Source organism: Echinops telfairi, unplaced genomic scaffold (assembly GCF_000313985.2).
Source record: "Echinops telfairi isolate 266 unplaced genomic scaffold, ASM31398v2 ScPeMD7_7469;HRSCAF=8507_0, whole genome shotgun sequence".
Classification (NCBI taxonomy): Eukaryota; Metazoa; Chordata; class Mammalia; order Afrosoricida; family Tenrecidae; genus Echinops; species Echinops telfairi.
In genome coordinates this window covers 58,723,633-58,725,719 of record NW_022111372.1, presented here as the reverse complement: position 1 = coordinate 58,725,719, position 2,087 = coordinate 58,723,633, and the positions used below count along the sequence as shown (strand labels likewise).

Genomic DNA, 2,087 nt, shown 5'->3' with positions numbered 1-2,087 from the left:
TTCCTCCCGCCCCCACTACCTTGATCCCATTTCTACCTTACACATCCGGCTAGACCAGAGGATGTACACTGGTACAAATAGGAAACAGGGAATTCAGGACAGATAAACCCCTCAGGACCAATAATGAGATTAGTGATACCAGGAGTGGAAGGGGAAGGTGGGGGAGAAAGGGGGAGCCAATCAGAATGCTCTCTATATAACCCTCTCCCTGGGGGATGGACAACAGAAAGGTGGGTGAAGGAGGACATTGGACAGGGTAAGACATGAAAAACATAATAATTTATAAATTACCAAGGGATTGTGAGGTAGGGAGGGAGGGGGGAAATGAGGATCTGATACCAGGGGCTCAGGTAGAAGTTAAGTGTGGGGGTCACAGAGGTGCAGGAGACAGCCTCAGAGAGGCAGAGATGGTAGGTGGTCATCACGCGAGGCCGAGGAGAATGGCCAATGGCTTCCTGAAGGAAGGAGGCTGGGCAGAAGGTTGACGCTCCTTGAGCAGAAAGAGCAGGGCTGTCTTTAGACGAAGACGGAGCATGGCTGTGTGCTCGGGAGACACCCAGAAGCACAGGGCAAGCTTGCGAACTGAGCCCGGAAATCAAGGTTGGAGTTCTGTCTTAGTTTGCCAGGTTGCTGGAGCGGTACTAGGTGCTATGAGGAGGTGACTTCCACAAATGCCCATGTATTTGCCCACAGTTCTGGCAGCACAGGGTACACACCCAGACCCGGGCCGTGTGCACTTCTTGGGGGCAGAAGGGGGATGGGACCCTGGCCCTTCCCTGTCTTATAGATGATCCTTCCATGATGTCTGTGGGCTCTGTGTGTCCATGTCTTTGTTCTAGATGGCTCTCTTCTAATTCAGAGGAGACGAGGGTTAGGGTGCCCCCTGCCTGGGTGTGACCTCACAAACATAACAAGGAAAATTCTATGTCCCAAAGGGACATCCACCAGTCTAGGATTAGGATCCCAATAAGTACTGGAGAGAAAACAATGCAGCCTGGAGCAGGGTCAAGTCGTAGAGAAGACTATCTGCCAAGTGGAAGAGTTTGGGCTTAACCCTCACAGTGGTTGCCCCTTCTCTAGGGACAAGTGCAAAAGCCCTCAGGGAAAGGGAAAGGCAGATTCAGGAAAAGGTAGCCCTCCTGGCTTCTGTCCTAGAGCTGCCCTGGGCCCTGCTCACAGGGGTGATGCAGAAGGGTGACGGTGCAAGGGAGGACACCGAGATGCCAGAAGCAGATGTTCACATGTCTCACATCTGCACAATTCAAAATGGCAAAGCCAGTGTGTGTGTCTGATTCCTGTGCTCCCCAATCCAGAATGCACTGCCTTCTCTGTTCAACATCCAGTTCAGCATTTAATGACCACAGATCCAGCACTCCTAACAGGCAACACCCAACATAGTAGATGCTCTAGTGTCCCCTGTGTGTCAGAGGGGAGCTGTGCTTCACAGAGTGCCCAATGGCTGACTTTTATGAAGCAGATCCCCAGGCATTTCTTAAGAGGCTACCTCTGGCTGGATTTGAACCTCCAACTATTGGGTTGGCAGCCAAACGCACATATCATGTGCATCATCGCCTCCTCTCCTAGACCTCCCAAAAGAGAGCAGCAGTTTCAGTGGACCCTACACCTACTGCCGAGGGCGCCCTAGCCCTTCTCTCCCTGGGCTTTCTCTGGCTGTGGGAGAGTGAGCGGCCTGTAGGTAGGGCAGGCCAGAAGTGCCGGAGCCGTTGTGACCTGGAGAGCAGTTTCTCAGTGCAGCTTTCCCACCCTGGAAGGGACACCTGGAAGGTGCAGGTGCCGCAGAGGTTCCTAGGATGACTTGAGCTGGCTATAACCTGCTCACCAATACTTCCCATCCCATCTTAGGGAGGGCCAGGTAGGCATTTTCCTGAGACCAGCCACTCCATAAACATCCAGCTTCTGCTAATCAAAAATGGTTGACAGTGGTTGGCGGGAGTGAGATCCAGCCTCTGCCTGCTAGGAGTTTACAAACACACACACACACACACACACACACACACACACACACACGCAATGGAGACTGGGCGGCAGCTGGACTCATGGCGGCCAGGACGTTCCTCTGCCAGGCA

The 2,087-nt window shown here is 53.1% G+C and overlaps 1 protein-coding gene across 1 annotated transcript in view; it reads left to right on the top strand.

The window, feature by feature from the left end:
* Window positions 1-2,087, top strand: part of DOCK2 (dedicator of cytokinesis 2) — a 526,484-nt gene that overhangs the window by 432,534 nt on the left and 91,863 nt on the right. The window lies entirely within an intron of this gene.